This window comes from Loxodonta africana, chromosome X (assembly GCF_030014295.1).
Source record: "Loxodonta africana isolate mLoxAfr1 chromosome X, mLoxAfr1.hap2, whole genome shotgun sequence".
Taxonomy (NCBI): Eukaryota; Metazoa; Chordata; class Mammalia; order Proboscidea; family Elephantidae; genus Loxodonta; species Loxodonta africana.
Window position 1 is genome coordinate 9,347,549 of NC_087369.1, and position 13,588 is coordinate 9,361,136.

Genomic DNA, 13,588 nt, shown 5'->3' on the forward strand with positions numbered 1-13,588 from the left:
CGGAGTAATGGTATAAAATTCCCAACTCTTCATTATAATAGAAGCTATGAGGAGCTGGTTATCTTATTAATGAAATAAACTAGCTTGCTAAATAAGATCTCAATTTCGAAGGGTAAAAAGATTCAAAAAGAGGTCCATTTATCCACAGCAGTTTAACCACAACTATTATCTCCTCTTGTCCAAGCTCGCAACGCAACGATGGCATTTAAGTCACTGTCTAATTAATGAATAAGCACAAGCAGAGTGGGGGAGGAGACAGGAGCAGAGACAATTTAGACAAATTTGGAAATCTGGGAGTGGATGGAAAGGCTTAACTGATTCAGAAAGCTAGTAAAATCGTCACGCGAGCTCTGTGGACAGGCTGGGCCCCTGTCTTAGGAGAGGGGCAGAGCTGGGGAGGGACACTCCAGTCCTTGCGGAGGGGGCTCAGGGCTCAGGGCTCAGATGTGTTGTAGGGTATGGGTGGTGACAGCGGTGGCTTTTTTTTTTTTTAACATTTTCAATCTCCCTTTTCTATCATCCTTAGTCGTCTTGCCCAAGAGTCTAAAGCAGCATCATTAAGAAACGTTGAATAAGAAAAGCAATTTTTTTCATGTGTTTCAATGTTAACAATGCTTTTCAGCTATCCCAATGGTGTCATTAAAAAAAAAAAAAAAAAACTTTGCCATGGAGTTGGTTCCAACTTACAGCAACCCTACAGGACAGAGTAGAACTGTCCCTTAGTTTCCAAAGAGCACCTGGGGGATTTGAACTGCCATCCTTTTTGTTAGCGGCCATAGCTCTTAAACACTACACCACCAGAGTTTCCATGGTGTCGTTACTCACACAGAAAAACACCTTCCTTCCAGCAGTTGAGTCACACAGCCTAGAAATTCTGAGCTTATTAAACGCAACTGACAGGCGACTTGGTCTACCAAATCTTCACGTTCCTTTGGATAAAATCGCTGATAAAAAATTCTAGGTCAATCTTTTAGATCTGGTATGTTATTCAATAATATGGTGAAACTCTATGAAAACAATAACATATTTACTTAAATTACTGTCAATCCTCATCTTATTTCATCTTATAAAATGTTTAATATTCTTTGTTGTTGTTGGCTGCTGCCCAGTTGACCCCCAACCCATGGCTACCCCCTGCACAGCCTGACAAATGCTACCCTGATCTTCATGATCAGCTGTGGAATCAGACCGTTGTGATCCATAGGGTTTCCAATGGCTGATTTTCAGAGATAGATTGCCAGCCCTTTCTTCCTAGTCCCTCTTAGTCTGGAAGCCCCACTGAAACCTATTCAGCATCACCGCAACTCACAAGCGTCCACCGACAGGTGGATGGTGGCTCCCCATGAGGTGCACTGAGCGGGAGTTGAACCTGGGTCTCCCACATCAAAAACCAAAAACCAAACCCAGTGCCGTCAAGTCAATTCCGACTCATAGCGACCCTACAGGACAGAGTAGAACTGCCCCATAGGGTTTCCAAGGAGCGCCTGGCGGATTCGAACTGCCGACCCTTCGGTTAGCAGCCGTAGCACTCAACCACTGTGCCACCAGGGTTTGCACACGGAAGGTGAGAATTCTACCACTGACCCGGCACTGCCTCATTAATAGTCTGCCTCCCACTAATAACATGTAACATCACGTAGGAGCGGCTGCGCTGATCAACTTTTAGCTGTGTATACTCTTCTTTTTCATTAACTAGAGAGGAAAAGAGGCTGACGTCCAGCAGAAATCATGGAATTACAGCTGAATTTTTACAGATGATTCTTCATTATTCCCCAGAGCCTAACGCCAGCACGCATGTTTACTGCAAGAATATTAGCCATTTATCCAGGCTCTTGCTTTATAAAAACTTGCAGTTTCATACAAAACATCCCATTAAAAAAAAAAAGAAACCCACTGCCATCGAGTCGATTCCAACTCATAGTGACCCTGCAGGACACAGTAGAACTGACCCATAGAGTTTCCGAGGAGCGCCTGGTGGATTCGAACTGCAGACCTTTCTGTTAGCAGCTGTAGCACCTAACCCCTACGCCACCAGGGTTTCCAACACCCCATTGCACTACTGCAAATTAAATAATGAGTAACAGCATATAGATTTACTTTTCTTTTTATAACCTATAATAAAAAATGGATACATTCATTGTATTAGCTCTTGACTGCTTTTGGTAATCACTCTTACGAATGCATACTGTAATTTCTTTGTCGTTATTTCTTGGAATGCTCTTTGTAACACATGTTAACTCATTTATCTGGATTGAATTGTTATTTTCAGAACAATTCAGTCTGACTGTTCTGACAGCAAAGAAGTCTGATACGGTTGATTCGTTCAAAAAGAGGGCTGGTGTGCTAAGTAGGCTACCTGATAGAAATTTCACATGTATTGTGCAATCCGTGTACGTAGACACAAGCTTTTGAAGAAAACACATGTAAAATAATTGTTAACATAGAAACATTTTATCAAAAAAAAAAGCAGTACTGGAAATGGTTTATAGTATTCAATAATACTTAGATTTTTCTCAGCACTGAGTCTACTGAATTAAATGAGTGCCTCTAAGTGAAAAAAAAAAACAAGCAAAATTAGTTAATTATTTGGTAAATCTTGTTATTATGGTTTTTTTTTTTTTTTGCTTCATTTCTAGGAGTTGAGAAATTTGAGAATTTGAAAAGTGAATAATCACAGTTACAAGTAACAAATCCTTCTGAAAATCACGTTTGCACGTGTTTGTTTTCACAAAATTGGAGGATGACATAATTGAATAATTAGCAGATAGACCATTTTTAAAAATGTTTGCTAATGCTAAATCCTTGTGTCACCTTTTGCATATAACTGAGCCCTGGTGGCACACATGGTTAAGCGCTCAGCTGCTAACCAAAAGGTTGGCAGTTTGAAACCACCCAGCGGCAACAAGGGAGAAAGACCTGGCAACCTGCTCCCTTAAAGGACACAGGAAACCCTCTGTTGCAGTTCTGCTGTGTCATATAGGCTGGCCACAAATCAGAATCAACTTGACAGCACATAACAACAACAGGAAGTAGTTTAAGCAATTAAACTCTTTGCATTTTCACCTGTTGATTTATGGAAACAAAATTTCTCAGAGCTTACAAATATAAGAAAGCACTTAGCTAATTAGGTTACTAACAACAACAACAGCAACACAAAACCTGAAACCTGTTGCCTTTGAATCGATTCCAACTCATAGGACAGAGTAGAACTGCCCCATAGAGTTTAGAAGCAGCAGGTGGTTGATTCGAACTGCTCACCTTTTGGTTAGCAGCCACAGCTCTTCACCACTGCACCACCAGGGCTCTGCTAATTAGGTCACATGGTGGAAAATTCCCCTAAACGAAAGAGCCTTATGTGTAGAATTAAGATTTTGACAAAAACATATGCAAAATACATATTAATATAAAATACGAATAATATTCATATATGGCATTGGTTCTCAAATGGGAAGGGGTTGCTCCCCAGAGGACATTTGGCAATGATTAGGGACATTTTTGGCTGTCACAATTGGTGTGGGTGGGGGTGCTACTGGTATCTAGTGGGTAGAGGCCAAGGATGTGGCTCAACACCCCTACAATGCACAGGACGGCCCCCACAGCAAAGAGTGATCCAGCCCCAAATGCCAAGAGTGTCTAGGTCAATAAAACCCTGATATATGGACATGTAAATAAATTTAAAATAGAAAAAATGAAATGCAGCCCCACTGATCTCAGTAAGAGGTTAATTTCCAAATAATTTTTAGTGCATAATTATCAAAACGTGCAATATGTTTTGTTGTTTTGGCTGTGTAATAATACCAATGTAGTGGTAACTCGGAAACCCTGCTGGTGGTGTGGTTAAGAGCTATAGCTGCTAACCAAAAGGCTGGCAGTTCATATCCACCAAGCGGTTCTTAGAAACCCTATGGGGCAGTTCTACTCTGTCCTATAGAGTCGCTATGAGTCGGCAATGGGTTTGGTTTTTTTGGGTTAGTGATAAATCAGAGAAGATTTTTTAAGCTTAGAATCTTATGGTTACAGGAATTTTTAAAAGTGTAACATTTTAAATAACATAATTTGTTTTAGATAAGTACAATAAATTATCAAAAAAAGATTATCAAGCATAAAATCCTATTTCAGATGAAAGTATCTGAGAAAAACCCATTGCCGTCGAGTCGATTCCGACTCACAGCGACCCTGTAGGACAGAGTAGAACTGCCCCATAGGGTTTCCAAGGAGCGCCTGGCAGATTTGAACTGCCAACCTCTTGGTTAGCAGCTGTAGCACTTAACCACTACGCCACCAGGGTTTCCTATCTGAGAAAAGTGGTATTCAAACTAAAATTTAAGGAAGAAAATAAATGGTCTAAAATTTCCTACTGTTAAAGTAGAGCTTTTTCTGAGGTTTCCTTTTTTTAATTAATTAAAATAGGTACCAAACTACTATAGTGATCAGGCGTGTTTAAAAGAGCGATGCTATAGTTTTCCTTCTAATTGTCTACATTTACAATATGCTGGACTATCACCCTTTGCATCTAGTCAGAATTATGATGTAAACTATTAGCCGTAGCTTAAAATACGCTCGGAGCTACACAGGGTTGCAAGATTTTTTTTTTAAATGTTCAAGCAAAAATTTTGGAGACGTCCCTGTACAGGACCGATCCCATTCCCTCAAACCAGACTTTCAGGCAATTAAGATTCCCCTCGTGGCCATAAGGAGTCCCTGAGTGGTGGAAAAGGTTAACGCAGTCTCTTGCTAACCAAAAGGCTGAAGGTTCTAGTCTATGCAGAGGTGCTCTGGAGGAAAGACCTGGCCGTCTACTTGGAAGAAATCAGCCGCTGAAAACCCTGTAGAGCACAGCTGTACTCTGACACGCACGGGGTCGCCATGAGTGGGGGTCATCAGGGGCTCTAAAAGGAGTGGCAGAGAGAAAGTCCCTCCTTTCTCGGGTCACATGTCCGTTTCCACCTCTTTTAGCCAAAATCATCTTGAATGGTAACATCTCAAATCCAGATAAACCAGTCAGTGTGGACAGTAAAAGCTTTTAAATAATAATTCTCAAAGCTTTGGGGTAACTAATATTTTGATACAATGAGATCTAGGCAAAAAAAAAAAAAGAAGAAGAAGAAGACATGTGCAATCTGTGAGTTAATCCTTTGGTGATCCAATTATTTTCTGCTCTGAATTTTCTGTTGATATCACGTGTTTTCATTAATGGCAGCATGGTGAGTCACTGAGTGCGTCTGAAGTTTTGGCAGGCGGTATGGATTTTGTTTGTTTGTTAGCTCCCACAAGCCTACCCTCAGTGTCCCTTGGTACCCATGATGTACCATTGGTTCTACCCCAGAGTCTGCACCGGGGTCTACTGGTACATACGTGTACCAGTACCTATGTATAACAAATACACATTTTCAACATTTTTCTTCTTCCTACTAAAAATTCAGACACCTCCTACAATACCCTGTAAAACAGTAACTGGCAACACAGTTCCAAACAGTCATAAAGACCCCTGCCTTACGGAGACTCCCACTCTCAGTGGTCCAGCAGCTTCCCAATCAACTCCAGAGGCTAAAAGAGTTTATGGTCGCTATACGCACCTCAGGGCATGAAAAGGTTATTTAAGAGTGATTCTTCTGTATAAAAGAGAAATGATTATGAAACTGAATTTTTAATTTAAATTTTCATTAAGTGGATTAGGATATACTTATAATCTACTTCCTTTGAAGAAGAAAATATCTGAGGTTAAGAGCTTCCCCTACTTAGTGACACCCAAAGGGCTGGAAATCTGGAGGTTGACTTCATTTTCGCTCAAGGGCAGTTGAACAATGTTTAAGAAATCTAACACAAGATGGCAGTATTTCCATCTTCTAATTCCTGGATAGACAGAAGTATGAAAAAAACAAAAGTATCTACAGTAACCAACAAACAAGCAAAAAAAAAAAAAAATTAAAGTCCGTATTGATAACAGGCACAGAAATTCGCTATACACTTTAGCTATGTGCCTCATTTTTCCCATGCAGTTCACCTAAAAAATAGTTTACAGCTATTAATTTTTTTCTTATTGAAGCAGCCCCACGTAACTCGGTTACCTATATTAATACTGGCAATTGAAGACTACAAGGAAAAATACAGGAAAAGTTCATGTAATTGCTAGCATATAATAACAACAAATGTGGTTTAATTTGAAGAAGATTGCCAGGCCTTTCTTCCTAGTCTGTGTTAGCCCAGAAGCTCTACTGCAACCTGTCCACCACGGGTATGAAATACCAGTGCTGTGGCTTCTAGCCTCACAGCAACATGCAAGCCACCACAGTATCACAAGCTGACAGACGGGTAATGAGTATCACAAGATAGATGGTCATTAAAATAACAGTAGTTACTAATTAGTTTCATTAGTATTGCTTGTGAATTAGGATCCTCTTTAAAATGGAGACTCCCTGTATGAATGTGTCAATAAAAAGGCCGATACTAAGGAGCGTTAGCCAATTTCCACCTCCTGTGCCTCCTCTCTCTACGCTTTGCTACTCCAGCAAAGGAAACGTCAGGCCAATTATACCTTTAAAAAAAGAAAATAATGTATCCATTACCTCTACCATCAGAGTCCCTTGGGGGGGTGCAAACAGTTTATGTGCTCAGCTGCTGAACGAAAGGTTGGCGGTTCCAGTCCACCAAGAGGCACCTCGGACGAAAGGCCTGGTTGTCTACTTCTGAAAACTGAGCCACTGAAAAGCCTGTGGAGCGCGGCTCTACCCTAACACACGTGGAGTCCCCATGGGTCAGAGTCCACGCGACGGCAACTTGTTTTGTTTTTAACCTCTCCCCTCGTGATTCAATTTTACACATCATGGTGGACCATTAAATAAGAGAAGGGAACTAATATTTTTAGCGCATATATGCCAATGCTCATAAAACTATTTTGTCAATTTTATTCTCTTGTCCTCATTTTACAATGCAAAAACCGAGCAACTGATGAGTAGGTCAGCGGATGTGTGACAAAGGTCACAGGGCAAAGGAAAGGTAGACCTGGAGACTCGCAAAGGTCTGTCTGATGTCAAGGTCTGCGCCCTTGCTGATACTCCAGGCTGCTCAGGCTCCCCCCTCCGCCTTCCCCTTGTGAGGGGAAATGCAAACACTAGGTGAGCAGACGAAAACCAAAACTGCTGCCATCGAGTTGACTCCGACTCATGACGACCCCATGTGTGTCCATGTAGAACTGTGCTTCATAGGGTTTTCAGAAGTAGATCCAAGCCAAACCAAACCAAACCTGTTCCTGTTGAGTCGATTCCAACTCATGGCGACCCTACGGGACAAAGTAGAACCGCCCCACAGGGTTTCCAAGGAGCAGCTGGTGGATTTGAACTGCCGACCTTTTAGTTAGCTGCCAAGCTCTTTACTGCACCACTGGGGCTCCAGAGAAGTAATCACCAGGCCTTTATTCCAAGTTGCCTCTGGGTAGACTCTTAACTGCTAACCTTTCATTTAGCAGCGGGGCACGTTAAAGGCTTTCACCACCCAGGGACTCCACCAGCTGAGCAGAAAGGATGTTCTGGAGAATGCTGCTAAAAAGCTCATGCCACAGGTAATGCTCTTACCCGAGCCCTCCACCCCAGTGGTCACCAGGCCAGGAAAGAAATTTCCTTCCCCCCTCCTATCAGTGCACTTCCAACAGCCCACTCTCCTCTCCCTGGGCTTCTTGATCCTACTCAGCTCGAAAGGAGCCCTGGTGGTACAATGGTTACTTGCTCAGCTGCTAACTGAAAGACTGGCAGTTTGAACCCATCTAGCGACTCTGCAGGAGAAAGAGCTGGCTATCTCTCCCGCAAAGATTGTGGCCTAGAAAACCCTATGGGGCAGTTCTTCTGTGTCCTATAGGGTCACTAGGAGTCGGAATTGACAACAACAACAACGTTCAGCTTCAGACTTAGGTCCTCACACTGTTTCTGGGCTCTCTCAACCTGCTTGGACCAGCCAGTCCTCGTCTCCTTAGGCTCTGAGTCCCCTATTTATTTCGGAGGTCCAGAATGCAGTTCAGGCATTGAGCCTCCAGACAGCAAATCCTCCTAGTCCTCATGGAAAATAGGTAATAGTAACACTGTCAACCCATGGCCTTCGAGTCAATTCCAACTCATATCACAGTGACCCTGTAGGACAGAGTAGAATTCCCCCATAGGGTTTCCAAGGCTGTAATCTTTACGGAAGCAGACTGCCGTACCTTTCTTCCTCGAAGCGGCTGGTGGGTTTGAACCACTAATCTTTTGGTTAGCAGCTGAGCGCTTTAACCACTGCACCATCAGGTGACGTATTTTTATCCCTGTAGGTTTGGTTCCAGTCTCTGTGATCCTGTAGGATCCTGCTTGCCCTGATGATGGCACTGTGGGTGTGGAAACCCCAAACTCCTTGCGCTGTTTGAACGTCACGTTTTCTATTAAGTGCAGAGCCTGGTCTGCAGAGCTCCCAGATGCCAGACCCCAGCTGCAGTCACCGCAGCGCCCTTGTGGACAGAGGGTCGTATTTTATCCCACTCATCGGATTTGCAAGGGGTCCATAGTCAGCAAAGTAAAGCCAAGCTGGCTGCTTCCCATAAATGACGGAAACCCCAGCACTCGATCCCCCGGGGCACAGCGCACAGCTACAGAGGAAAACCTCTGGCCACTCCCCTCACTGCTGCCTCCGTCTTAGTAACGTTTCCTGCTCTCTGCACCTGGAATGGGCCCGGGGTCCCAGATAGTGTATAGAATTTGGGGTGTGCACACATATTGCAGGTGCCTCTGGGTGGTGCAAATGGTTAACGGCTGCTAACCAACAGGTTGGGGGTCTGTCTCACTTACTTTGGACATGTTAGACGGGACTAGTTTCTGGAGAGGGTCGTCATGCTTGGTAAAGTAGAGGGTCGGTGAAAAAGGGGAAGATCCTCAAAAATGAGATGGACTGACGGCGCCTGCAAAGATGGCCTCAAGCATAACAAGGATCACGAGGATGGTGCAGGACTGGGCAGTGTTTGGTTCTGTTGTACACAGCGTCGCTATGAATCCGAACCAACTCGACGGCACCTAACAACAACACCATGATTTCAATACATGGAAACTATGATTGTGAGGATGGCACAGGACAGAGAGTGTTTCATTCTCTTGTACACAAGGTTGCACCTAACAACAACACAGGCACAGAAGAAGGCAGACACAGGGGCGATCAACACTCTCTGAAGACTCAGGAGACCAGTCTACGAGCCCAGGACCTCGAAGGACGGCCAGCTGGAGAAGCCGAGACAAGGACCTTCCCCCAGAGCCCACAGAGAGAGAGCCTTCCCCTAGAGCCGGTGTCCTGAATTCAGACTTCTAGCTCCTACACTGACAATAATTTCTGTCCCTTCAAGCCACTGACTTGCGGTATTTCTGTCATAGCAGCACTAAGGAACTAAGACCCGTGGAAAGCGGGGCAAAGGAGAATCCCAACTACGCAGCCTCCTCTGCTGTCACGGAGCTCTGATTCTGATGCCGTTCGAAGAAAGGGACCCGCGGGACGCTCTCTCCTTTACGAAAGGGCTGTGTTTCCATAGCTTTACAAGCCCTATTTGACGATGACTCTAACGAGTCATTCTAGCCTTCCTCCCTGGACTAAGAAGTGTGACTTTCATTACAGGGAATACTGTTCGCCCCCAGCCAGGTCAATCCCAGCCGCAGCACTAAGGGAGGGAGACATCCCTGGCTCATTATGAGGGCGCGCTACCAGGCAACATCAAGCTCCCTGGAGACTAATTCTCTCCTCGCTCCTGGAACTCCTCCCTTCATGGTACAGCTGCCTTCCCGAAAATGTCAAGGCGCAAGCGTTTTTACAAATCAACTCTGTTATGGATTGAATTATGTCCCCCAAAAATATGCGTAGTAAATCCTAACCTCTATGCCTGTGGTGGAGCCCTGGCGGCAAAGTGGTTAAGAGCTACAGGTGCTAACCAAAAGACCAATGGTTTGAATCCACCAGGTGCTCCTTGGAAACCCTATGGGGCAGTTCTACCTTGTCCTATACAGTTACCAGGAGTCGGGAATCAACTCCAAGACGACAGGTTTGGGTTTTTGTTTTTTTTTTTTAATGCCTATGGTTAAATCCCATTTGGGAGTAGGTTGTCTTTGTCATATTTATGAGGCAGGATTAGTATAGGGTGTATCTTGAGTCAATTGAGCTATAAGAGACATTAAACAAGGGAGCAGAGCAGAGAGGGGGGAAGACAGATGCCAAGCCACTTGGAGATCTCCAAGGAACCAGGAAGCAGAAGCTGAAGAGACAAGGACCTTCCCCCAGAACCAATAGAGAGAGAAAGCCTTCCTGTAGAGTGGACACCCTGAATTTGGACTTCTAGCTTCCTAAACTGTGAGAAAAGTAATTTCTGTTTGTTAAAGCTACCCATTTATGGTATTTCTGTTATAGCAGCACTATGTAACTAAGACAAAGTCATATTCTAAAAACATAATATGGCTCCAAAAGATAATAATTTTCAAGGACTGTGAAACATTCACATATTGTCCATTATAACTCACATCTGAAAATCAGAGGCTCACATTTTGTGGTGCTAAGTTCCTATACCCACATCCCTGGTGGACCAATGGTTAAGCACTTGGCTGCTACCCGAAAGGTTGGTGGTTCGAACCAAACCTGGCAATTTGCTCCAGTAAAGGTTACAATCAAGAATACCCTACGGGGCAGTTCTACTCCGTCGCATGGGGTTCGCTATGAGTCAGAGTCAACTCGATAGCAACCAACAACCACAACCACAAACATCTGACTTATTTCCACAAATGGCAACCCTGCACACACTATCAGGAGACCCAAACATTTCAGTACGCTGTTTTTGCCCTTAAAAGGAAAGGTCATTACCTGGCAAAAGATGAATAAACTCATCCCTCTAGAGGCCTGAATTCAATTCAAATTCCGATCCCTTTGATTAGGGACAAAGTTCAGCAAATCACATTATCCGTTTGAGACGATGCCCCCTGAGCCCGATGGAGGACAGGGTCAGGGAAGGAGAAGAATAACACTGAAGTTTAAATATTAAAGGTATTATTGAGATTGGATGTGACAACTTCTCACATTCAGTTGCAATAGTCTAAATGTTTAAATTAGCCAAGGGTACCAGAGGACGAAACAAGGGTTGGAATATTAGAAAGACCTTTCCCTATTCCAAGTAACAGATTAGAAAACATTGACAGCCTGCCTGCCTGACAGGAGAGAATGGTTGCAGACAAGGGTGTACTGATAAAAAGATGAAAACAACAGTGATAACAACGAGGAGAGAAAGATCACAGTGGCAGGGATTTCACAGAACACGGAGAAATGATCCCCTCATTATTGTTTTTTTATAGATTAATCTCCGCGGCACTGCCAAATCTAACCGCTGTAAACTTGCCATGAAAACAGGCAGCCAGAGACGAGGGAAAAACCAGAAACCCCAAATGGCACCACTGGTAGGCAACTCAAGCTGCCTGAAGAATGAACTCCTAAAAGCAGGGTGAGAACTTTGCTTTCATGGGGCAACTCTCCTTTGTCCTGAGGTGATGGTCTTTGGCTTTAAAACTGCCAACAGGGATCTAGCTCAGGTAAAAAGAGTCAAGTGCGCACCTGACAATCCTGGGAACAGCCTATGGGCTTCCGCATCCTGCCGGAAGTGAGCTTTTTTTTTTTAATCTTTTCTCTGCTTCTCTGTGGGATATCGTACAGTGTGCTAAGACAGGAGCAGCGGAAGATAACAGGGTGAGGCTTGCCTCTCCTGGGGAGCCAGATGAGGATAACGAGGTCTCCCAGCTCGATGCATGCTTCTGAAAGCAGAAACCACGCACTTACGTACAGCTGAGAATTGATGACTTGGTGGGTGGGTGTCTCGTTGTCCGTAATTGTCTGTAATGTCAGTGTTGGGCAAAGCAATGACTCTGCAATTCATGTGTTTTTTTATGTGTCAGAGACCTCTAAATCAAAGGGACTTCACTCTGCCATGGGTGCCTATAACATACACAAGCATGCACGCACACGCACACATTCCCTTCCACACATAGACACACACTGTTGTGCTCTAAGGCACACACCCATTATTGTATAGAGCAACAATTCTCTACCAGGGCAATAAACACAACCCTGTCAGATGAGAAAAGGAGCTATTTTCTCTCCTGGAACTGGTAATGTTTTATGACAATGAAATTCCATTCTGTGCCAAAATGTCTATGGGGTTCGAGAGGGGAACAAGAAGACACACAGATTTTAAAACCTTGAACCTAGGGTACTGGGGTGACCCTTTACTTCTAAGAGATTGGCATCTCCCACGAACAGTGTCGACAATGATTCCTGCCGCACCGGTGACACCGAAGGCGGACTCTAACCGACGTGGAGCTAAGTGGTCGCTGAGATGTTGATGCAGCCGCCGTCGCTGTGTGTCTCCTTGAAGTTGACCAGTGTGTACACGCATGTTTTCCAACCAAAACTGGGTGAAGAAAAACTCCCAGGAACGCCTTTGTGGCTGTGTCACTAGATGTAAAGTACGGTGACTCCTGGTGCCTCCCGGCTGCCTCGCATCATCCCTGCACATCGCTACCTGGCGCACTGTGTCCTCTCACTGTGTCCTCCTGTGTGAACTTGGGGACTTCAGATGGACACCCTCAACTTGGACCTGGGGTCAGCCCTCAACACTGGAATTGGGCACTCTCCCTTTCCCCCGAGTGCCCCGTTAGCAAGCTCAGCACAGACTTACTTGTGCTTGCTTACTGATCTGTAGTGACAACTTCACATGGGTTTCGCCACGCCACATCCTAGGGAAACCCATGTGAAACGGGTCACTACAGGTTAGTAAGTAAACACCAGTCAGCGGGGGCCTACTTTGCTGAGTCATCCGCCCCTGTCAGGGACTGTCAGTGTGAAAAGAGGCTTTGATTCTATAGGAAGGTGCCGTGGGGTTGGGAGAGAGAGAGATGCCAGCCATGCCGAAAAGCAGAGTCTTTGATGTGGTGAAGAAATGTGAAATTGTTCACCAAAGATTAGCAAGTAATCCCGAGTAAACCCATGCTTACCTTGTCTACTGGATGGTCCGCCCCTGCGCAGGGCATAAATTTACTCAGAAAACAGCCAGTGAGGGGTAAGCCCTGAGGCATCAGAATGAAGCATTCTTTCCCTTGCCCTGAGTGCCCTGGGACAAACACTCAGAAAATACCCACGGAGGACGAGGGACAAATCACGGTGATGCCCTGGAGCCATCTGAGGATTCGAGCTGCTGTGCGGCTTAAATCTCTTGGTCCCTGGGCTCTGTAGTAGCGTCCTGAGGCTGTCCCAACACGCTCCCACAAACCTGGCGGCATAACACAGCAGACATGTATTCTCTCACAGTTCTGGAGGGTTTTTTATATATATATACACACACACATATATATAAAACAGAATATTTGCCAATTCAACAATTCTTACATACACAATTCAGTGACAATGGTTACGTTCATCATGTCGGACAAGTGTCACCACTATCCTTTTCCAAATTATTCCCTCAGCGCTCCCCAAGCAGTGAGTCTCCATTCCCCCTCCTGCCCACCCCTGGTAACCTCTAATGAGCTTAGGTCTCTATACATGTGTCTATTTCATG

General features: G+C 44.6%; 1 protein-coding gene across 1 annotated transcript in view; it reads right to left on the reverse strand.

Annotated features, from left to right (window-relative positions):
• ANOS1 (anosmin 1) overlaps positions 1–13,588 on the reverse strand; it is a 635,904-nt gene that overhangs the window by 241,083 nt on the left and 381,233 nt on the right. Inside the window, exon 27 of the mRNA XM_064277948.1 lies at positions 13,170–13,300. The gene's annotated coding sequence lies outside the window, so the exon portion shown is untranslated. The remainder of the gene's footprint in view (positions 1–13,169; positions 13,301–13,588) is intronic.